At 44.2% G+C, this 23830-nt stretch overlaps 1 non-coding gene across 1 annotated transcript; it reads right to left on the reverse strand.

Annotated features, from left to right (window-relative positions):
* Positions 1-4812: 4812 nt before the first annotated feature.
* Positions 4813-4921, reverse strand: LOC138803534 (U6 spliceosomal RNA). The gene has a single exon (XR_011364953.1). It is a non-coding gene; the product is annotated as a U6 spliceosomal RNA (small nuclear RNA).
* Between the last annotated feature and the right edge of the window lie 18909 nt (positions 4922-23830).

Here is a 23830-nt window from a genome sequence, read left to right on the forward strand (position 1 = left end):
AGGGGAACATTTTCCTATTTCGAGGCATTTTCCACGAACCTAGTCACCCAGCTGTCCTGGGTGGTGGGTGGTGAGTCCCATTTTAGGAAGCAGCCCACCAGACTGGCGACAAACTCCCGAGGAAGCGGGTGCGCGGGTCCGCGCCCGGGCCCCACACTAGAGCCACGGCCCCACGCGGGCCTTCATTGTGCCGTGGGTGACCTGCCGGGAGAGACCACGCGGGCACAAAGTACGGTCAGTAGACACCATCAACTGGCCGGCCACACGTTAGGCCTTTGGGACACCCAGGCGCAGCCTTGAGTTGATTTTTAGACTCATTCTTCCTTCCTCCCTCCCACCCTCTCTGCCTCCCTCCCCCCCCTCTTTCTTTCACCCTCCTCCCTCCCGTGCCCTCCCTCCCTCCCTTCTTTCTTTCTTTCTTTTCTTTTCTTTTGTCGGTCATGGGGCTTGAACTCTGGCCTTGGGCTCTGTCCCTCAGCTCTTCAGCTCAAGGCTAGCGCTCTACCACTTGAGTCACAGCACCACTTCCTGTTCTCTGGTGGTTCATTGGAGATAAGAGTCTCACCAACTTTCCTGCCCAGGCTGGCTTTGAACCTCGATCCTCAGATCTCAGCCTCCTGAGTAGCTAGGTTTACACCAGCACCCAGCTGTCTTCTTAAAATTGGAGATAAAGAGTCTCCAAGGACTTTCCTGCCCTGTCTTCCAACTGGATCCTCAGATCTCAGCCTCCTGAGTAGCTAGGATTACCGGCGTGAGCCACCAACGCCCGGCTAGAGTTTCTTATATACTAAAAAAGTTTATTTTTATTTTGTGTAGGGGTAGAAAGTGTCTAAAGGTCCTTTTTTTTTGGGGGGGGGGACCGGTCGTGGGGCCTGAACTCTGGTTCTGGGCACTGTCCCTCAGCTCTTCAGCTCAAGGCTAGTCCTTTACCACTTGAGCCACAGCGCCACTTCCGGCTTTTTTCTTTTTTCTTATGTGGTGCTGAGGAATCGAATCCAGGGCCTCAGGCATGCAAGACAAGCGCTTTACCACTGAGCCACCTTCCCAGCCCCCCCCCCTTTATTTTTTTTGTAGATGTAAGTCAAGTGAGAAGTTACAAAAGCAAAACATAGCCTTGAGTAGGGGCAGTGTGACAGTTACTTAGGAACAAAAGCCAAAACATAGCTTGAATAAGGGCAGCGTGACAGTTACTTAGGAACAAAAGCCAAAACATAGCCTTGAGTAGGGGTACAATATTTCAAATTTTAAAATATTAGAAACTCATTTCCATGGTTGGGGGGTGCAGTCTATTTTAAAGATGGAATTACATCTGTCTAGCTGGCGCAGGGATGGCTTTTTTGTTGTTGTTGGTTGTGGGGCTTGAACTCTGGGCCTGGGTGCTGTCCCTGCGCTCTTTAGCTCAAGGCTAGTGCTCACTTGAGCCACTTCTGGTTTTCTAGTGGTTTATTGGAGATAAGAGTCTCACCAACTTTACTGCCTGGGCTGGCTTTGAACCTCGATCCTCAGATCTCAGCCTCCTGAGTAGTTAGGTTTACACCAGCACCCGGCTGTCTTTTTAAAATTGGAGATAAAGAGTCTCCAAGGACTTTCCTGCCCTAACTGTCTTCCAACTGGATCCTCAGATCTCAGCCTCTTGAGTAGTTAAAGGTTACAGGCATGAATTCCAGAGGATTTCTAGAGCTTAGAGGCAAACACTAGGCCAGTGGGGAAGGGGAGGGGTTGAACTAAGCAGGTGATCCTGGCCTAGCCTGTCATTCAGGCTACAGTGCCCAGCCAAAACTTATGTCTCATGTCCTTTGTACTGTAAAAAGTCTTTGAGATGGTTTACTTTAGAAACCAAACATGACATATTGGATCTTTCTCTGTTCCCTTGTTTGTTCCTTTTCACCTTTGTTTCTCTGGGTTAGGAGGTTGGGAGGGTCATTGACAGTGGTTTTTGTCAAGCTGGTGCAGCTGGAATGCCCTTTCCCTTTCTTCAAAGAGCTTAATATTATCCAGCCTTGAAGCCAACTCCGGCTAAAGCTAAAGAAAGCTATCATTACAACACTTCTCTTCTCCTTCAAGTGCCAATAAAATAAGTGCATCAGTGCCACAAGTCTTTTGCAGTGTTATCTAATTGTCTGTTTGTGTCTCTCACAGCCACAGATTGAGCTTCAACAACCTCTCATTGACCTTTGTTTGCAGTTTCTATCATGGTGCTCTGTGCATCAGAGATGAAGCAGGGTATATTGAACAATGAATGAATGAAGAATAAGGACAGAGGCTCAAATATTTAAAAGAACAAAAAACAAAGTCCAAAGAAATCTGCACTAGGCTTCTTTGACTTGGAAGTTAGCTGGCTGTTCCTGAGTAAAGTTAGGGTATGTGGTAATCTAGAAATTAAGGTCCAACTTAAAAAATTGATGCAAGTTGAATGTTTTGTACAAGAATAGTAGAAATTACCAGTTAATTGAGGTAATTTTACTCTTGGGAATTTTTTCTCTTGGGAAGAGAATGATGAGACCCACAAAAGTGAATAACCACTTTAGGAAAAAAAAAAGGGCTGTTAAATGAGAAAAAGAATGACATTTAGTATAGTGGTTCCTACCCATAATCCCCGTTATTCTGAAGGCAAAGAATGGAGAATTGAAGTTCTAGTTCAGACCATGCAAAAAGTTCGTAAGTCAGATATATTGCACTATGCCTATCATCCTATCTACGTAGGAGGCCATGGGTAAGATAATAATGTCTGAAACAGGCCCTGGGCAAAAACCCTTCCCCCTCCTCCCCCTCAAAAAAACCAACTAAAGCCAAAAAGGACTTGGGGTGTGGTTCAGAGTTGAAGCACCTGCCTAGCGTGAGGTCTTGAACTCAAGCACAGTACCACCAAAAAGTAAAGAGAGAGGGCAGGAAGGGAGGGAGAGGAAATTAAAAGCATTCAGTACAGTTGGTTACTCCATGTGTGTTGTTATCATTCTCCTAGCATACCTGCTTTTTTTTGGCATTCAGATATGTTTTTTTTCTCTCCACAAACTCAAATGCTTTGGGCTACTATTATCTAGGCAAAAAGTGGTCACTCCAAGTTGGGCTAATTAATTTATGAATTTTTTAATTTAATGGAATAAAACAGCTTGTTTTCATGTATGTTGTATGAATGTTAGCACATACAGGTTTCCTGGGCTACCCACAATAGAGGTATAGGGTAATTCCATTACCAGCAAACCTCTTCCTGCTGTCTCTTTGTCATCATGTTGTCTCTCACCCTGAGCCCCTGGCAGCTCAGTCCAGGGGATTTTGTTCTTTTTAGAAGGTCATAGCAATTACATAAAGAGGTAATTTTGAACAGATTAATTTTTTGCTGAAATGAATGCAGTCCCTTTTACAGGGAATCTACTCATTACTGTAATTATTTACATAATTGATGAACCATGTAAATAGTCTATTGGAGTATGTTAGACTTTTCCAGAAAACCACACAGACATCCAGGTACAAAGAACAAAGAAGAAGTGAGAAGTGCCAGCTTTGTCTGAGGTGACCTATATAACCTACTGAGGCTAGGAGGGGCTAGAAGGGCTAAGAGGCTGAGACCTTGGTGTAGATGTGTGGACCAGGGGCTCTGTCATGTTAGACTAGGATTTATGGCTGTTGCTTAAGTAGTAGATAAGGGGCCCGGCAGCTGCCCAGAGCTGAAGGTCACTTTAAGGAGCTCTTGCTGCCTTATATGATGGTAGCTGCCTCAGAGGAGTGCCATCCCAAGGTAAAGGGAGTTGGAGGCTGATTATTTACCGCCTTTACTAAATGGGCCTAGTAAAAGGGAGAATGCTAAGCTATGGGAAGGGAGCTCATTGGGCTAACAGTGTCAGTCAGGTTGCAGAGGAATTGAGTGCCCTGGGCAACAATTTCTCCAGTTAGTCAGAAATTAAGGCAAATCCCTTTTATAGTTTAAACATATAGCAGTCTTTCTAAAACTTGAGATTTCATTTCTTTCTCAATAATGAGCTTAGTTTCCTCTGTCTCTGTCTCTGTCTCTCTCTCTCTTGTTGGTTATGGGGCTTGGACTCAGGGCTTAGGTTCTGTCCCTGAGTGCTTTTGCTCAAGGCTAGTGCTCTACCACTTTGAGCCACAGTGCCACTTCTGGTTTTTGAATGGTTAATTGGAGATAAGAGTCTCAAAGGACATTTCTGCCTGGCTGGCTTTGAACTGCAATCCTCAGGTCTCAGCCTCCTGGGTAGCTAGGATTACAGGTATGAGCCATCAGCTTCTGGCCTGGTTTTCTTTTGAGTTTAGGATCTTGTTAGGACCACAGTCCTTAAGACATTCTCTTATATGTTATATGTACAATGCAGACTGAGTGTGTGTGTTCTTGCCACCAGCCTATGGAGTAGCAATGCATGGAACTGTTGGTCTATGTTATTTTAAATAAACTTAGAGAGATTAAATGACTTGTTTAATGAATATCTTTTTTTTTATGGTCCTGGGGCTTGAACTCCAGGCTTGAGCACTGTTCCTGAGGTTCTTTGTGCTCAAGGCTAGCACTCTACCAGTCTACAGTACCACTTCCAGATTTTTCTGAGTAGTTCATTGGAGATAAGACTCTCACAGATTTTCCTTCCCAGGCTGGCTTTGAATTGCTCAGCCTCCTTAGTAGCTAGGATTACAGGCATGAGACACCAGCACCTGGTTTAATCTAGTGATAGGATTCTTATTCTTTCTGTCTTCTGAATCTGCTCCCTTGGTTATTGTGTGAAATGCCATTCCCTCTGATTCCATGCCATAAAAGTGAAGTGGAAACATAGCAACCTGGCTTTCTTTTTTTATTGTGAAAATATCATAAAAAATATGGAACGCTTCACGAATTTGCATGTCATCCTTGCGCAAGGACCATGCTAATCTTCTCTGTATATCGTTCCAATTTTAGTATATGTGTTGCCAAAGCAGACACAGTCTGGCTTTCTTAAAGTACAGCTTAAATTGTGGCATTATTCTTGCACATCAGAAAGCTTGCAAAAATGCTGAATCTGGACTCCACAACACCCTGGGTCTATACCTGGAAATCTGCTTTTAAAGAAGATTTCTAAGTTTTGTTTTGTTTTTACAGTGCTAAGGGTCAGGCACATGGTAGGCAAGTGCTCTCATTTTCTTATCCTTATGTATGTGTTCTAGTATTAGGATTTGAACCCAGGGTCTGAGTCTAGTCCCTTAGTTTTTTTTACCTAAGTTTGGTGATTAATTGGAGTTAAGAGTCTCATGGACTTCCGTGGCCATGTTAGTTTAAAACTGCAATCCTAAGTTCTCAACCTAGGTGTGAACTGATGGTGTGAGCCATCAGTGCTCATCTTATTTGCTTGTTTGTTTTTGAGACAGGTCCTCAAGGTCCAGATTGGCCTCCAACTCACAATCCTCCTGTATCAGCTTCCTGTGTGCTGGGATTACAGACGTATACCCCAATGCCCAGGGAGACTAAAATTTGAGTCATGAGTGAAGAAGATTTATGCTCATCCAGTGTAGGTACCCACTGTTCCTTCAATTGAGACCCCTTACAGAACTAAATGGCAGAGGAAGGGTGAATTCTTTTCTGAAATCAGATTTCTAGCTTCTCAGGCCTTCTTACTTGGACTTGAACGCAATATATATGATACTGTCTTCCCTCATTCTTCAGCTTGCAGATGGCATATTATGGAATTTCTCAGTCTCCATAATTGCATGGGCCAAATTCCATACTAAAATCTCTGTGTCTCTGTCCCTTACTCCATGTATCTCTCTCTCTCTCTCTCTTTCTCTCTTTCTCTCTCTCTCTCTCTTTCTCTTTCCCTCTCCCCCCTCTCCCTCTCTCCTGTTGTTTCAGTTTTTCTGGAGAATTAATTACAGGTATGATTCTAAATGCCTTACGTTTAATTATAATACAATTCAATGTAATATAACAAGACAAAGTAAGATGTGCTAGATACCTCATGTAGAATTACTAAAAAAGGGAGGGGAATTTTCTGACTCAGTGATGATAAATGCTAAGTCCCAGTTGTGTAACAGGCTCAACATGACCATTGTTTTGAAACAGCTCCACAAAGTGGACATAGTGCTGTGGTTTGTGTGGTAAAAGCCCCACAAAGGCTTGTGTGTTGAAAGCTTGGTCTACAAACTACTGAGAGATAATGGAACCTCTAAAAGGGGAACATTATGAGATGTTTCTAGGTCATTGGTGGCATGGCTTTAAAGAGGATTGTGGGATTCTAGCGCCTTCTCTCATTTTTGTCCCGAGCTGACAATGTAGCAGTTTTGCTCCTCCATGTGTTCCCACCTTACCACAGGCCGAAAGCTATGGAACCAACTAATCATGAAATGGATGCTCCATAATGGTGAGCCAAATCAAACCAACTTTTCCTAAAAAGTTAGTTATCTCAGGTATTTTTGTTATAGTGATAGAAAGCTGACTCATATAAGCATAGTGCACTAGTGTTCAGAGAAGTTAGGGATGTGATCCAAGGTGGTAGGACCAAATACTGGACATTGGACCTCTTACAGAAGGTGTCCTAAAACATAGTCAATATACATTGTGGGTTTGCTAAACTGCATCAGAAGATATAGTTTATAGTTTTAGGTTGGCTGTTTTCAGAGAGAGAGAGAGAGAGAGAGAGAGAGAGAGAGAGAGAGAGAGAGAGAGAGAGAGAGAGAGAGAGAGAGAGAGAGAGAGAGAGAGAGAGAGAGTGTGTGTGTGTGTGTGTGTGTGTGTGTGTGTGTGTGTGTGCGCTGGTCCTGGGGCTTGAACTCGGGGCCTGAGTACTGTCCCTGAGCTTTTTTGCTTGATGATAGCACTCTATCACTTGAGCCACAGCTCCATTTCTGGCTTTTTGGTGGTTAATTGGAGATAAGAGTCTCATGGTCTTGCTTGCCTGGGCAGGTTTTGAACCATGATCCTCATATTTCAGCTTCCTGAGTAGCTGGGAATTCAGGTGTGAGCCACTGGTACCTGGCTTAATTTTACCAAAGGGTATAGTTTAACAGAGGGTGTAGTTCTATCAGGCCAAAGTGAAATAAAGGGATTTTTATACCAAAAATATTGATCTCCTGCTTCTTGCTTTCTATACTTAGCAGCTGGGTTCATCAAGCTGTGAGCCCAGGAGCTGTCTCCTCACTAATACAATGCCAATGCCTCCAAGCCAACTGGTCCTCATCTTGCTTCTTGAATCAGAATCCTATCATTTCTAACAAAATTAAAAAATACTATGATCAAATAAACCCAACATACCATAGTAATATCTGTATATCTTCATTTATTTAGTGATCAGACTTTCAGCAGCTCACTATTGAAAAACAAAAGCTTACCAACAAAACCAGGTAAGATAGTGAATTTAGATACTGTAATAGTTAAAATCCTTCATGGATTCTCTTGGGTAAGTTCTGACTTAGGTTCAGGTTGCTTCTCTGTCGTTACCATTTCCTAACAGAAGTGGTCAAATCTCTGATAATTTATTCAGCCCTTGTTCCTCAACAGAGATGAACAGTCCCCAAATCATAGACTATTGATTTAAATTGATGTGCACCATGAAGCCACTGATAGATTACCTATGCTCAGTGGCCTGACATTCTGGGTGTGCAGGCGGAGGAGAAGCTGGCACAAAGAGAAGAGGTAGCTTAATAGAGTGGATGAAAAGAGATAGCTTAATAGAGTGCAATGGCATCAGATAAGCAGCCAGGGTGATTTAATGAGGGACACACAGTCCTCCTTCCTTAAGTACTTTCCTACAGGGACTGGCTATGGTTATTTATTGCAATAAATGTTCATAATGATCACAAAAAGCATTCATCAAAGGCCAAATATATTCAGAGTAAGCACTCAAGCAGGCAAAAAGTTCTGTAATGCTTTTTTAAAAGACACCTTATAGCTGGGCGCCTGTGGCTCATGCCTGTAATCCTAACTACTGAGGAGGCTGAGATATGAGGATTACAGTTCAAAGCCAGCCTGAGCAGGAAAGTCTGTCAGATTCTTATCTCCAATAAACCACCAGAAAACTGGAAGTGGCGCTATGGCTTAAGTGGTAGTGTGCTCACCTTGATCTGAAGAGCTCAGGGACAGCACCAGGTCCAGAGTTCAAGCTCCATGACCAAAAACAACAAAAATGACACATTGTTACCAGTCACCCTTTACCCAGATAGGACCTGTGGGCAGACAGATTAAGGTTTTGCTAATATTTCCAGTCCCAGGCCCTTTGACAAGGAATAGGAGTTGGACTGGCAGGTCCAGAGTCACAGCTCCACGCTTTGAAACTTAAGGGTCAATTGTTCTAGGCTTTAGAAGCCAGAAAATGATGCTTCTAGGTACTCAGGTTAGAGGTCTATTGTTCTTGGTTTTAACCAGCAGCAACCCAGGCACATGGTATCATTGCAGTTCTTTATTTACTGCGGTAGCAGCAGCACCAGCAGATAATACCTTGTAATGTTACAGCTGCTCTCATACAGGCCTTGCGCACTGGGACCCTGACATAAGTTAATGTTATAACTCTCAGGCTTAGGGTACCTAAGACTCATGATCATTAAGATTTTGGCAACTCTCTGGACCTCTTCCACAGCCTAGCTCCCACTGTCTGTCATTTTCAGCTCCTTAGAGTCCTTGTTGTCTCTGTCACTTCTGCTCCCTAGAACATTTCAATTTCCTGTCACTACTGTTACCTTCACTCTGCTACTTTTGCGACTTCTGCTATCTCCCTCAGCATACCTGATTAGTGATAAAAATCAAATGTAGGCAAGAAAAGATAATGAGAGAGAGATCGTGAGAAAGCCCTTTTATGAGTCTAATGCTACAACACGAGGAGTTGGTACAGGAAGACATCTCTGGGTTGGCTCATGAAGTGAGCCAAATAGCCTGGTTATATAGCCAATCATGGTATTTCCTCATGCAGATTAAGAGAGGACAATCAGAAGCAACATTGAGTAGTACCAAGGGTAATGGCAGCAACAGTGGTGGTGGAATAGTAATAACAGGGCAGCTGAAAAGTTCCAGAGAGTAGCCCAGGCAGAAATGATAGGGAGCAGAGGCAAAGAGGAAGTGCTCTGCCTATGGCCTGATCCTGGCTACAGGGTTATCTATACTTCACTGCGGCATATGATGATAAAGAATGTAAGATAAGCTGTCTGAAATAGTTATGGCAGGGACAATACCTTCAGGAGTCAGAGTTGTGCTTTTGCAGCAAGCAGCTGTGGTTGCCATATAGCTTCCTGGTGGCATCTGCAGGTGTTCCAAGTGGCTGGCACTGGCATTGAAGGCAGTCTTGCTGGTTGCTTGGCTGATAGTCCAGCCCTTAGTTCAAAGCAGTTGGAGCACCAGCAAAGTCTAACAGTTATTATTATTATTATTATTGGTTGGTCGTGGGGCTTGAACTCTGGGCCTGGGTACTGTTCTTGAGCTCTTGCGCTCAAGGAGAGCATTCTACTACTTGAGCCACAGTGCCACTTCTGGTTTTCTGGTGGTTAATTGGAGATAAGTCTCATGGATGTTCCTGCCTGAGCTGGCTTTGAACTGTGATCCTCAGATCTTAGCCTCCTGAGTAGTCACCAGCTCCCAGCTCAATTATTATTATTTTTTTGGGGGGGGTCTGGTCACGGGGCCTGAACTCTGGGCCTGGGCACTGTCCCTCAGCTCTTCAGCTCAAGGCTGGCGCTCTACCACTTGAGCCACAGCGCCACTTCCGGCTTTTTTCTTTTTTCTTATGTGGTGCTGAGGAATCGAACCCAGGGCCTCAGGCTTGCAAGGCAAGCGCTCTACCACTGAGCCACCTTCCCTGCCCTACATCACCTTTATAATAACAATAAAAACTAATAATACATCACCTTTATAATAACAATAAAAACTGGTAATACATCACCTTTATAATAACAATAAAAACTAATAATTGATAAGAGATGGTCTAGCAAGAACTAAGGCCCTGGGTTCAGTTCCCAAAACTGTAAAAAAAAAAAAAAGGCTCATGAGAACCTTACATTTGAGTTGGGAGAAAGGACTCATTTTAAGCTCTTATACATTAAAGGAACAATGTTTCCTAGAGTTTGGTGTTTTTCATGGACCCAGACTTTTTATTTTTATTTTTTTTAATGTTCGGTCTAAATAAAAGATAATTAAAAAAAGACATGCTCATGCATGCGTGTGTGTGTGTATGTGTGTACCTGCCCATAGTGGGCTTTCACTCACAGTCTCTCACGATCCCTTTGGCTCACAGGTGGTATTCAATTACTCAAACTTCACTTCTACTCCTGGCCTCTTCTGATTAATTTGACCTAAGAGTCTTGAGATTTGTCTGCCTCAGCTGGCTGTATGCTAGTTCTCAGATCTCAGCCTTCTGAGTAGCCATTGGCACCTGACTAAAGAAGATTTTTTAAAAAATGTACTACAATGCATTTTCCTCTTCTTGTTTTGCTATGCAAAGACATTAAGAAACAAGACAAGGGCTGGGAATGTGGTTCAGTGGTAGAGTGCTTACCTAGCATGCATGAAGCCCTGGGATTCCTCACTACCACATAAACAGAAAAGCCAGAATTGGCACTGTCAAGTGGTAGAGTGCTAGCCTTGAGCAAAAGAAGTTCAAGGACAGTGTCCAGACCCTGAGTTCAAGCCCCAGGACTGGCAGAAAAAAAAAAGCTTCTATCTACTATTAATAAGCTTTACATTTTTAAATAAGGAAATGTTAATGTCAGAAACAATAAGAAAAATCACCATCTTGGAATAAGATTTATTCCTTCAAATTGAATACCTTTATAGTGAAAGACTTGGGACTTTATAATTTTTTTTATCTGCTGCAATTTCTGTAAGCATTTCCATGGGCCAACCAAATAACCCCTATTTCCAAATTCCTGTGTTCTAAGGCAAAGTATGGGCTCACCTTGAAACCAGTCAGAGATACAAGTTCTCTGGCCCCACCCAAGGTTGAATGATATACATTTCTGGACATGGGTTCAGTAGTTAGTGTTAAGCAAGACCTATAGGTAATTTTGACATGCCTGATCTTGAGAATTATCATTAAAGTTCCTTCCTTCTAGATGAACTGCATTGCATACAACTTTACTGGAAAATTTTAGTAACTGAATTCTACAACTTCCCACAGAAATCTGTTTCAGCATGAGTCACCTCAAGTGGCTGGAAACTCTTAACCTTAGCCTTGGTCCCAGTTCTGCCCACCGGCGCCACACAAAATGGGTCTTATCTACTTTCCCTACCTGACAATACTGTACATTTGAAGACGAGTCTTTTCCCTCTCTTCTCCTTTCTTTTCCTCCCATCCCTTTCCCTCCCTCCCCTTCCATTCTTTTCTTTCTTTCTCCTTCTTTCCCATCCTCTCTTTTTTTTTTCTCATCTCCTCTTCAGGTCAGCATAGTCAGGACTTTGAACTGGCTCTTAACTGGCTTGATTTCTAGTTTTCTCTTTATTTACTTTGAATACCCTATTGTTACTGTTTTTAACAACTACCATTTATTGACCATTTGTTACTATGAGCTAGTCACTGCCTAGAAATGCTCCACAGGTGCTTACTTCTTTACCACAAGCCAGGGATTAGGTCTGTGATTTCTCTCTCTCTCTCTCTCTCTCTCTCTCTCTCTCTCTCTCTCTCTCTCTCTCTCTCTCTCTCTCTCTCTCTCTCTCTCTCTTTCTTTTTTTCTCTTTTGTTGGTCATGGGGTTTGAACTCAGGGCCTGGGTTCTGTCTCTGAGCTTTTTCACTGAAGAATAGCATTCTACCATTTTGAGCCACAGCACCACTTCTGGTTTTCTGGTGGTTAATCGGAAATAGGAGTCTCACTGACTTTTTTGCCCCAGTTGGCTCTGAACCATGATCCTCAGACCTCACCCTCCTGGGCAGGTAGGATTACAGGTATGAGTCACCGGAGCTCAGCTTAGATCTGTGATTTCTATCATACTTATGCAAACATTCTGGCTTATGAGCTAGGATTACTAAATCTGCAGCATTCAGAACTCAATACAGCAGATTTCCCTGAAATTTCTATTTAAAAATCACCAATTGACAAAAGCCTGAGCCAGGAAGGTGGCTACTGGACTGAGTATGTAACATGATGGGTATAACCCAGCCTCGAGTGAAACATATCCAGGCTGACTCCTGTCTGTGTAATTACTTTTTTTTGCCAGTCCTGGGGCTTGAACTCAAGGCCTGGGCACTGTCCCTGAGCTTCTTTTGCTCAAGGCTAACACTTTACACAGTGTCATTTCCCAGCCCTGCTGTGTAATTAAATGATATGGCCTTGAGGGCATTCCTTAGTTTCAATTTCCTCATCCATACAATGGGCATAATTATAGCATTCACTGCATAAGGCTGCTGTGAGTAGAAAATAAATTAGTGCTATAAAACACCTTACAAAATACTCGGTAAACATCTAGTACTCAACAAATGTCTTTATTATCATTGCTCAATATATGTGCTTAGTAATTATGCTGTTATTGTGTGTGATGAAGGTGTGTCCAGACACTGCATATGTTAAATAAAGCATCATAAAGCATTCCCCTTTCTACTGGGCTGCATGCTAACCTGCTTCTGACCCTGGATAGTCGCAGCAAGCTCTTAACTGATTCTCTGCTCCAATTTTGCTTTTTTTTTTCTTTCTCCAGCCAATTTACATCTGCAAATCTGGAATCTTTCTAGTCCCAGCTGCATTCCCCACCCACTGAAATGCCATCTTCCCATCACACCCTTGTTTCTCCTCCTGGCCTTAAGGTTCAAAGGTCTGTATCTAATACCACCAGATCCTCCCCATCCCCCATACACACAGCTCATTCTCATGGTTGCCCTCTGGGGACTCTGGCTCAGTCAACTGTAGTCACTGAGTCCCAGGCTTTGCTACACAATCCTCTTGAATTTTCTTTATCCGGGATAGCCACTTCCCTTCACCTCCTCTCACTCTCCACTCTGTCCAGAACTTTTCAGTGAGTAGGAAAGTCATTGTGTTGTATAAGAGAGAGAAATTGGCTGGGCATTGATGGCTTATGCCTGTAATCCTAGTTACTCAGGAGGCTGAGATTGGTGGTTCAAAGCTAGCCTGGATAGAAAGTCCAAGACACTCTTATCTATAATTAGCTATCAAAAAGCTGGAAATGGAGCTGTGGCTTGAAATGGTAGAACATTAGCCTTCAGCACATAAAGCTCAGGGTCAGGGCCCAGGTCCGGACCTGTACGAGAGAGAGAGAGAGAGAGAGAGAGAGAGAGAGAGAGAGAGAGAGAGAGAGAGAGAGAGAGAGAGAGAGAGAGAGAGAGAGAGAGAGAGAGAGAGAGAGATTGGAGGCAGGAAATCAGGGCTTGCTGGGACAGTTGAAGGTAAGAGGCTGGTACAGAAAGGTTCAGCAGAGTGGAAAGGAATTTTCTTTTACATATACACATGTCTGGATAAGCTTTATCTATATAATGGTGGTTTAATTACTGAGTTCATTTAGCAATTGCTGAGCTATATTCAGTGGTAGTAGCAGATATTTATTGAATACTTGCCATGTGCTGGGTACTATGTTAAGTGCTTTCTAAGCACTAATTCATTTTCTCCTCATTATAACCTTGTAAGGCAGATACTATTATTATGTCCATTGTAGGGATGAGAAAATTGAGGCTAAGCAAGAGTAGCAACACACTCAAAGCCACATAATTACTAATTATAGAGACAGGATTCAAGCCAGATACATTTCAAGCCCATGCTCATACCCACTTCACTATATACATTTCCTACTACCTCTGAGAAATGTGGCCAACTTATTCCCTGTATGTTAGCCTAATGGGTTCCCTTCTCATGGCTTAGCACACTCCTTGAGTTCAGCCTCATCACCGACCAAAAAAAAAAAAAAAAAGTAAATCTTTGTCCAGCCTGGTGGTTCATGCCTGTAGACCTAGTTCCTCAGAAGGCAGAGATTTGATTCAGAGATTCTAGTCACATCTTTTTGCCCTTGTCACAAACTGAGAGCTTTCAGCCACACCTTTTTGGCCTCTATTACAAGAATCATTGTAAGGTAAATTAAATAAGTAGGTTTAATTAGGTAGCTGATAAAGAGAACACCAGGAAGCATTCAGGCAAGAAGTTTATTGCATTACCAAACGTGCATGGAGGAGTGCAAGGCTGAAGGGCCCCACCTCCAGCCCAGGACTTATCTGTGCCAGGTGACAGGGAGAAAGCTTGGCCACATTGGATCTGGATATGATCTTAGGGCCTGGGACCATCCCAAAGTCATGCCTCATGGCTAGCAGGAGGGGGAGGTGACTGCCAGTTACCTAGGTGACACAGGTACTGGGCAGAGACTTAACCAAGAAGAGGGAGTCTGCCCTGCTTTCTCAGGGCAAACCTTAAACTCAGAACGTTCAGCCACATTTTCCTATTGTGTAGGAGCTTCCCACAGGCCCATGTTTTGTTGGCTGAGGAGCTTGGAGAGGTTGCGACACTGTTACGATTTAATTGCACAAAGATCAAACTTTTGGGGCTGGGAAGGTGGCTCAGTGGTAGAGCGCTTGCCTTGCATGCATGAGGCCCTGGGTTCGATTCCCCAGCACCACATAAGCAAAAAGAAAAAAGCCAGAAGTGGTGCTATGGCTCAAGTGGTAGAGCGCTAGCCTTGAGCTGAAGAGCTGAGGGACAGTGCCCAGGCCCAGAGTTCAGGCCCCACGACGGGACTCTCCACCCCCCCCCCCCGCCCTCCCCCCCAAAAAAAGATCAAACTTCAAACTTTTAATGGGATTATCCCCCAGGTTTTGAGCTGAAGTATCTCAACTTCCTGGGGCCAGTGGGACTTGAACCTACAATCAGCAAGAAGAGTCACCAACACTTAGTCAATCAGGCTAGGAATCTATATTAGCCGTGATGACTACCTTTCACTATACCAAGATAGTGAAGAGCAGCCATAAAGTCAAATAGCTCAGAGTATTTAAAGGTAAGATCCATGGGGGAGGGGGCCACTCACAAATGGCCAGTGGTAGTTTCACCATTGGCAAAGAAGCAAGTTATAGAAGCAGAGCTAGCAGTTAGTGATTATAAAATGGCGATTATAATTCCATTATTCTAATAACCAAAGCCATATGTCACAAGGCAAAATTATAGCCAAGGCAAGTCCTGAGTAGGTTGCAGGCCAGGAAAGAGAGGCTCTTGCACAGAATCTGTGCAAATCCTTCATTGAGACAGAGAGCTAGTGTGAGGTGTGGAGGGAGATGGCTCCACTGCCCACTGATAAGGGAGAAGGGACTTTTGCTTCCTGAAAACTTCTGCCTGGCTTCCTGTGCCTGCCAGTGAGCATTATCCAGCAGCCTGGCCATATAGTAGCCTCTCTTTCCTGGGCTGCAACCTACTCAGGACTTGCTGAACCACCTTCACCACTCCCTCATCAGAGGCCCTGGCATTAGTACTTCTCCTCCCCCTCCCTTCTTCAGGGACTGGGTTCCATGTTGTGCCCTTCCTGTAAGGCTGCTTTCATTGACTCCAGCCTCTTCTTCTTTGCTTAGTGGACCCTAGAAATGGAGGCAGTTCCTGGTACTCTGTCATTTGCACAATATTGAAATGTTTTTTTTCCTGACCTTCCAGCTATCAAGTCAACATAGTACTATATTGTCTCTGTTGAAAACGACTTGGCTAATATAGTCTATGACATGCCAATTTAAAACTAAACACAACATTTGCACTGAATTTTGAATTCTTAGAGGGCAGACCCTAGGTCACTGTGATGAGTCTAGCATCTATTAGTGCTTTGTGCATAGTTGTGTGCATGTAGACAGAAGCATATATGCACATGCGCACGCACACACATACACACACTCACACACATGTTCCTCATGCTAGGCCTATAGAATTGGGATTTTTATTAAACATTCACTGGTTGAACTGAAAATCAGTATAGGACTTGGGCCACTTGCTTTCCTCCCCTGACCTCTGGTGGGTGGAGATGATGAAATCTCCTGTGGGTTGTGTGGATAGGAATAATGGGGTGAAATGTTGACTGTGGGTGCTGAGGCCTGCGTTGGATGGCCACCAGGCAGGAGGGATTAGGAGGCTGTTAAATCTGTGTTCTAATCAGGATCCCAGGAGAAGAACAAGAAGTACAAAGAAACTAGGAAGGTTAAGTTATCCATGAAGACAAGATAAATGTGAGGTCATTTTGATAAAGCCACAATAAAGAGAGAGTTGATGCTAGGGACTTCTTGGAGGTTTATGATATATGAAGAATTTGTGGATTTATGGAAAGCACGGTGACCATGGGGAGGGAGGGTGTCATCCCCAGCCATGCAGCTCACAAACACCATCACCCCCTAGATGCCTGGGTTGGCTACCAGAGGGCGGAGATGTGTAAGCTTATTCATGAAAGCATATAAGGCATTCAATCAGTTACCTTCAACTTGCACCCTCCCAGGGGACTGTTGGGTGCTGAGCCTGGAACCAGGAGCTGGAGCCATGAAGGTGATTAAAGCATACTCTGATGGCAGCAATTCAGAAGAGATGAGACATACGAACAGCAGGCATGCTAGGTTCAGGTGGTTTACACCTGTAATCCTAGCTACTCAGGAGGCTGAGATCTGAGGTCATGGTTCAAAGCCAGCCGGGCAGGAAAGTCCCTGAGACTCCTGTCTCCAATTAACCACCAGAAAACTGGAAGTGGCACTGTGGCTCAAGTAGTAGAGCTGAAGAGCTGAGAGATAGCACCTAGACCCAGAGTTCAAGCCCCACGGCCGGAAAAAAAACAACAAAAAACAAAAAACAGCAGACACCTGGAGCTAGGAGGGATCCCTGCTATTTAAAAAGCCAAATAGCCCAGAGACTGGCATAGTACTGAGTGCTTAAAATCTAATCATGATCACCACCAGCAACCTTCAGCTAACGGATATTAATCACTGGCATTCAATAGCATATTAGAGTCAGCTGTGCAAGCCAGCGGTCTCCCTCCATTTCTCCCCCCTCAGAATTGGGTTCTGATTAATCCAGTGAGAAAAGGAATCTATTTGCAGGGTATCAGGAAGTTTCCAGACTTGGCATGTTTTGGGAGCAAGATTTTTGACCCAAAGCAAAAGGGGCCAGACCCCACCAAGTTCCAGCTGTACTTGCTGGAAACTTGCTGAAACTGCTTAGAAAAGATGGGGATCTCATTAACCCCCATGATTAGGCATCTTTGTATCATTTTAAAGGGCAAAGCCTCAGAGAAGCATCTAATGGATGCTGCAAGAGGAAGGAGGTTGCTGAGTGCCATCAGTGGGTCCATCTGCTTTTGCATTTGTATTTGGACAGCACACGAAGGCTTAATGTTGGCTGGAATGTTTTATCCTGACTGTGCACAAGATAGTCTGCAGATGGATTAGCATTAATCACCTAGAAAACAAAAAAATGATATTTGGTTTCTCCTCCCTAGTTCCTATCCCTGAGGGAGTCAGGAGAATCTGTGCATGCAAAGGCTGGGTCCTAGGGGAAGAATGAAAGAGGCAAGAATTTCCTCTGCTTACAAAGGGGGAGTAGGCAGCCTTCCCTGCCTTTCCTGGAGGGGTCTCCTAGGAAACCAAAGTGGTGATTTCTTTGGTCTGTAAGGCATCTCTCTGGAGGCTGGGTAAACTGAGATGCAGCTCCAAGACTACATTCATCTCTCTGGAATTATCTGTCTATGCAGCCTACACACCCCCCCCCCCCACCCCCCCCCCCACACACATGCCCCAAAGTCTGTCCTTTAGCGGGCTGCATTCATCTCTCTGGAATTCTCTGTCTATGCAGCCAACACACACACACACACACACACACACACACACACACACACACACACACACACACACACACCACACACACACACACACACACACACACACACCACACACACACACACACACACACACACACACACACACAGAGTCTGTCCTTTAGCGGGCTCAGGTTTCAGGGGGAACTTGTACACAAAATGGTGCAGAAACACAAGATTTTCTCTAATACTCTACACTCTCCAGCAGCTGAAGTGGCAAATGCTCCCCACATCCTTGAATTATCATGGCACTCACTCCAGGACAGGCTGTGTTAAGCATCAGAGGCAGGCCAGGAAGCAGTCCTCCCAGAGTACTTGGCTCACAAGAGGAACAGACCCATTTAAGCACTTACTGTGCTTCCTGACCAGACCATAGTGACCTTGGTGATAACCCCTGCCTGACAGTGATCTCACGAAGTTATAGACCCCATGTGCCTGTCCAAACCTTGTGCCTGGACTTTCTCACTCCATTCTCATGAAAGCTGAGTCCTCCTACGGTGAGGCTCAGTGCTTCTGTTTTCCAGTACAGGAGACTGAAGGAACACAGATTCATGGTGCTTACCAGCAGAGCTGATGTTCACACCCAGGCAGCCTGCCCCTGTGGTTGCTTCTGGGAGAGGACAGGGTGTCCAGGAAGTGTCTGAGCAGGAGTGATGAGGCCAGACCCTGGCAGGAGGCCTGGAGTGTGACTTGGGGCTGGGATATGGTTATTACTCCTTTCCACAGTCTTTAGGACACCCTAGTCTTGGTTTTACTGGTTTGCCTGAATGTTCCACTTATCATACAGCTGAGTCCCACCCTCCAGGTCCAGCAGGGCTTCCTCCACTTTTCAGCAGCTTCTTTGATTACTGCTATCCAAGCAGAAGATGAAGGTCAGCAAAACCTGATCATGATCAGGTTTTGAGCACGCAGTATTGTGCCAGTCCCTGGGCTGCCATCATCTCTCCAGCCATAGCCTCAGCAAGTTGCTCTGTGTTGTTCCTTACAAGACAAAGCTTGGAGCTTTCCACTGAACTGTATGAGATGACCCACAGCCCATATGCTCCTGCCTGTTGTCCCTCAGAGGGTTTGTGGTCACAGGGAAAAGAATGTAGGTTTTGATCGAAGCAGAAGGCAGACTTGAAGCTCTATTATTATTATTATTATTATTAGTAGTAGTAGTAGTAGTAGTAGTAGTAGCTGGTCATGAGGCTTGAACTCTAGGCCTGGGTGGTGTCCCTGTGCTCTTCAGCTCAAGGCTAGCTCTCTACCACTTGAGCCACAGTACCACTTCTAGTTTTCTGAGTGGTTTATTGGAGATAAGAGTCTCATGGCCTTTCCTGCCCCAGGCTGGGTTTGAAGTGCAATCCTCAGATCTCAGCCTTCTGAGTAGCTAGGATTACAAGCATGAGCCACCAGCACCAGGCTTTATTATTATTTTTTAAGCTCTAAAAAAATTATGGTGGCACTGGGATCTGAACTGAGGCCTTGTACTTGCTAGGCAGATATTCTACTGCTTGAGCCTCCACTCTAGCCCTTGTTTGCTTTAGTTTTTTTTTTTTTTTAAGATAGGGTCTCACACTTTTTCCTGGTCTGATTTCCTGATTGCAAGTCTCCTGTCTATAGAGCTGGGACCACAGATGCCCACTACCATGCCTAGTTTATTGATTGAGAGGAGGTTGTGCTAACTTTTTGCCTAGGCTGGCTTTGAATAGCAATCCTCCCAATCTCTACCTCCTAAGTAGCTGAAATTACAAGAGTGAGCCACTGTGCCCAATCCTTAGGCTGCTCTTTCTGATGATATCTTGCTGCTGTGTAGCCAGTTTCCCCATCTGCAAATAGGGGTAACAGAAGCCAGGGAGAGAGTTGTTAGAATCAGTAAGATAACATGCCCTTGTCATCAAAGAGGCTTGCTGATGGCCAAGGCTGGGGAATGAGAGGTAAAAAAGTACTCCATACCTCCAAGTTGGCTCTGTCCTTGAGCCAGGCCTTGGGGACATCTAGGAACCCCAAGCTGCCCTTTCAGAGAACACTGAGGATGCGGAGACAGATGTTTACTTTGCTGCCCTTAGCTCCCTGGCCCACCCTATATGGGAATCCCAGCATCCACTGCTTTCTATTCCATACTCCCTCATCCCTATTCCTCTTTTCTGAGCAAAGCCCTTATGGACAAGTCTAGTCCCACCCTCCCTGCAGCATAGGAACCATTCTGGTTGCTAATAGAACAAGGAGCAGGAGACAATGCTGTTGGACTGGGGGACACTGAATGTGGCAGGGTGGGGAGGAGTCAAGAAAGGCAGGGGGGAAATGTAGAGGCCAGGAGATCAATGAAGCTGCCTGGGCCACAGGTGGTCAGGAACAAAGACACTGACTGGAGGGGAGGGAAGCACAGATTACTGAGGGTCAGTGCCCAAGCCCAGAGTTCAAGCCCCACGACTGACAAAAAAACTCCAGTGGTCTGGCAGGCTGAGCGCTTCCCTAGGGACATAGCTCAAGTGGAGGTCACTGCCCCCCTTACTTTTCCCTGTGGCTCTTGTGGCCTGATAACCACAGGATAATGTGAACCATTAACTAGATAGATGATGAAAGTTTGTTTACCATAAGGTGGCGCTCATGATTTAATTTTCCTTTCTCCCTTTTCTTTCCTTTCCTTTTTTTGTTTTAGGTTTTGGGGATGACCACAGGAGCTTTGTGCATGCTAGGTATACATCTGACCACTGAACTATACCCCTAGCTCTCTGTATTTTTAATTTCCATTCCTCCAGGACAAATACAGGATTCTTTCTGTGTTGCTGAGATTGCAGAGTCCTGACAGTCTTCACAAGGTACCAGGCTGTTTCTGATTGTACGTGTTACAAGCATCCCTTCCCCTGTCTGCCTGGGGCAAGCAGGCTAAATTTTCAAGATGAAGTGAAAGTCCTCCCTGAACATTGGGTTTAGATGGCAGCCACCCATGGAACATCAGTGCAGCTTCTGACCTTGAGCGAGTCATCTAACCTGTTTTCCTCAAGCACAAAAAGAGAATAATAATCCTTCTTCCCTCCTAGGGTTCTTGTGTTCTTGGGGTGGGAGAGGGAGAGAATAAAAAAATAGAGGCATTTCTAGGCCCCAGCCCTCTTCTACTTCCTCAGTTAGATGCTCCCAACTAAGGTCCACAGAGCTGCCAATCCTCACTGGCTAGTGTTGGCTTCTGGGGAAGGTAAAAATGGGCCAGTGGCTGCCCTTAGGTGCCCAGCTTTGAGTAGTCTCTGGTCCCAGGATGGGAGTGACATCCCTTGGTTCTCACAGTGTGACCCACGTGGGCCTGAATCCTGAATGTCCTATTAGTCAAGGTGAATTCAGAACAGTGACTTTGGCTCTCTGAGTCAGAACAAGAGTCTTCTGATAACCCTCAGAGACCTGTCAGCACGTTAGCATTAGGCTGGCTGCTCCTGGAGAATGGAGCTCATTGCAAGCCAGTCTAGGAATTTACCAGGAGGAAGGGTTAGGCTGCCTTCAGAAGTGTCTTAGTGCCTGGAGGTCTGGGCCTGGGCAAATCATAATAGGAGGCTTTGTCTACCAGATGACCAAGGGCCTCCAGGGTGGACCATATGATGCCCTACTCCTTGGATCAAGTTCCCAAGAATGTGGCTCTGTGCATGAAGATATGCTGCTCTCTGTCTTCGAACAGAGATATCAAGTGAGCTTAGGTCTCCCCTGACACTCATCCTGACAAAGGAAAGTTCTAGTCTGATCTCATTCTTTTTTTTTTTTTTTTTAGTAAGTTTTTTATTGTGAAAGTACTGTACAGAGAGGTTACAGTTACATGAGCAAGAATTAATGAGTACATTTCTTATCAAGCATTGCTGCCTCCTCCTTTGTTTTTACCCTACCATCCCTTCTCTCCCATCTCCACAACTATACTCCCCCCTCTCATCCCCCTGCCTAAATTGTAAAGTTTGTTTTTCGACATAGCGTCTCATTGTTGCAATGGGTCCACCTGTATCCCTATTTAAACAATTTGTTTTTTTCCCTTCCACTCCCCAAATTATACCAACATCAATTACAGTGAAAACAGGGGTTATACCGTGGGGGAGGGACATACAAAGGAATAAAAAAATCATGTGGTACTGATCTCATTCTTGAGCACTGAAATACAAACCCCAAACCAAGCACTAGAAAATCAGACATAGAGTTACACTTTCCAGTCCTGTAATAAAGTTCTTTATATAGTCTGAATATAAATATTGAGATAAGATATAAAGAGGAGTTTATAAGAAATAAAGGGAAGCAGAAGGGAATGATCTGGAACTTTCATAGCGTGGCCTCGTGTAGTCTGCCTGAGCTGCCAAGGCATCCGCTGTAGTCAGGGCTGCTGCTAGCCCTGTACGTGGCTCCCAAGGGCCTAATTCTCCCCCACAACCCGAAGCTGCTGGGGGTCTTACTCTTGAGTCTTTCCAGAGTGGCACTCCAAAAACAGCTCTGTTGGGTTCACTTCCAAGGAGGTGAGACCTTGAAGTTTCTAATTCCTTGCTTAATTCACAACTGCCGTTTCCTTTTTTTTTGAACTCAGGGTAAAAGCATTTATTCGAAAGTGCTAAAAACAGAGGGGTTACAGTTACATAAGTCAGGCAAATAGTACATTTACTTTTGGATGATGTCACCCCTTTCCTCGCTATCTCCCAGATTCTATACTTTAACTACATAAGTTGTATGGCATGCAAATTGTATCTCAATAAAAGTCTAAAAAAATAAGGTTCTTTGAGGATTAAATGAGCTAAGAATACAATGTACTTAGTATGATATTCAATAGATATTGATTTATTCTGTTTATAATCTTCCTCCTTCCCTTCCTCCCTCTCTCTTCCTCCCTCCCTCCCTCCCTCCCTCCCTTCTTTCCTTCCTTCCTTCCTTCCTTCCTTCCTTCCTTCCTTCCTTCCTCTTACTTTCTTATTTCCTTTCAATTTCTTTCTTTCTCTCTCTTCCTTTCATACTGGTGTCTGATCTCAGGGCCTTACGCTTGCAAGGCAGGTATTTTACTTCTATTTAGTTATTTATTTATTTTTATTGTGAAAATATCGTACAGAGGGGTTACAATCACATGGGCAAGGTAATGAGTACATGTCTTTTTATTTTATTTTTTTATTTTTATTTTTGAGTACATGTCTTATCAAGCATTGTTGCCTCCTTCTTTGTTTCCCCTTCCCATCTCCTACCCCCCCCCCCGTGACCCCCCCACAGCCAAAGTTGTAAAGTTCGTTTTTTGACATAAGGACTTGTACATCTCATTGTTGCAATGGGTTCACCTGTATCCCTATTTAAACAATTTGTTTTTTCCCTTCCCCTCCACAAGATATACCAACATCAACTAAGTGAAAACAGGGGTTATACCGTGGGGGAGGGACATACAAAGCAACAAAGAAATCATCTTATAAATATGTTAGCAATAGCAAGAAATAAAAAACTTTTGAATCCTTATCTTGGGGTTCATTTCGCCTAACATCACCTTATCTGACTGTTTCTGCTTGTCTCAGACATATACTAGTTATTGCAAATAAAGGAAACCATGGGACCTATGTTTCTTTGGGCCTGGCTTACTTCACTTAATATAATTTTTTCCAAGTCTTTCCATTTCCTAACTAATGGGGTAATGTCATTCTTTCTGATGGAGGCATAGAATTCCATTGTGTATATGTACTACATTTTCTTGATCCATTTATCTACTGAGGGGCATCTGGGTTGGTTCCATATCTTAGCTATGGTAAATAGTGCTGCAATAAACATAGTCATGCTGGTAGCTTTAGTATGGTCTTGTTTGTGATCATTTGGATAAATGCCAAAAGTGGGATTACTGGGTCATAGGGGAGCTCTATGTGGAATCTTTTGAAGAACCTCCATACTACTTTCCAAAGTGGTTGAACAAGTTTACACTCCCACCAACAATGCAGTAAGGTTCCCTTCTGTCCACATCCCCTCCAGCATCTGTTGTTATTAGAGTTCTTGATTATAACCATTCTAACTGGGGTAAAGTGGTATCTCAATGTTGTTTTGATTTGCATTTCTTTTATGGCTAGGGAGGTTGAACATTTCTTCATGTGTCTATTGGCTATCTTCTTTCCTCTTCTGAGAAGTTTCTCTAAGTCTTTAGCCCACTTATTTATTGGGCA

Source organism: Dipodomys merriami, unplaced genomic scaffold (assembly GCF_024711535.1).
Source record: "Dipodomys merriami isolate MVZ:Mamm:240054 unplaced genomic scaffold, mDipMer1.0.p SCAF_34, whole genome shotgun sequence".
Taxonomy (NCBI): Eukaryota; Metazoa; Chordata; class Mammalia; order Rodentia; family Heteromyidae; genus Dipodomys; species Dipodomys merriami.